The sequence below is a fragment of the Anabrus simplex genome, chromosome 8, assembly GCF_040414725.1.
Source record: "Anabrus simplex isolate iqAnaSimp1 chromosome 8, ASM4041472v1, whole genome shotgun sequence".
NCBI lineage: Eukaryota > Metazoa > Arthropoda > Insecta > Orthoptera > Tettigoniidae > Anabrus > Anabrus simplex.
In genome coordinates this window covers 112,808,667-112,809,847 of record NC_090272.1, presented here as the reverse complement: position 1 = coordinate 112,809,847, position 1,181 = coordinate 112,808,667, and positions in this window count along the sequence as shown.

The following is a 1,181-nucleotide window of genomic DNA, read 5'->3' as shown; positions in this document are numbered from 1 at the left end:
AGGAACGACGAGGCGAGCCGGATGTCAACAGCGGCGCCGCGTGGAGGAGCTGAGGATACTTCCAGGCGTAGGTCAGTGAGTCTAAAAGACTTTTTTCAGAAGAAGGGGATGGGTTCAGGTAGTAAATTAGAGATCACAGAAGAACTATCTCAGAAGGACGTTATTTGCTCTCCGGAGGGAAGTATAATGGAAGTGGAAAGATCTAGAATGACTAGAAGTAAGTCAGGGAGTTTAGAACATAGAAGTAAAAAATAACTAGTGTTAAAGGTATCATGTGTTAACATTGAAGGAGTATGGAGCAACGAAGACTTTAAAGAACTACTGGAAGAAATGGACATCCTGGGGCTTGTAGAAACTTGGGATAATTACAAAAAAAGACTTACAGATAGAAGGGTGTATCGTATGGAGTCAATATGGATCAAGGAGATCCAATAGAGGAAGGATATTGGGCGGAATATCAGTGGTTATCAAAAACAACTTAAAATATAGAATACAGCTCTTAGAATCTGAGTTTAAGGAATTAATCTGGATAAGAATATTAGATAGGGTCAATTGGAGGAATGAAATATGTATAGTTTTTATATATAATCCATCTTTGAGCTCCCCATTTGCGCAGAATGATTTTTTTGAGAATTTAGCGACAGAAATTAGACGAATGAGAAGTATGTATGATCAGGCAAGCATTATTATTATGGGCGATCTTAACCCGAGGATAGGGGACAAGAAAACATTTTACAGTCAACTTGAGGACGGGGTGTTACTAGTTAATAGAAATAGCCAGGATAAAGAATGTAACAGAAATGGAGAAAAACTACTAGAATTATGCGCGGTAGAGGAGCTTTATATATTGAATGGGTGGTGGTTTGGAGATGAGAGTGGAAAACTAACCTTTATAGTAGAAAATGGGGGCAGTACAATTGACCTAGTTGTATGCTGTAGGGATAGTTTGCAAATTATCAAAGAGATAAGCATTAAGGATTGGGCAGAGGCAAATCACATGCCAGTATCTATAAAATTAATGATTCAAGAGATAAGAGCGCAAGAGATCGTTTACGATAGCGTACAGGAGAGGAAATTACCTAGGTATGGTTGGATAGAAGAATTAGGAAATGAATTCAGAGAGTACTTCAATGGAGAAAATCAGGTCTTCTTATACGTGCCGGTAAATTTGTCGATACATG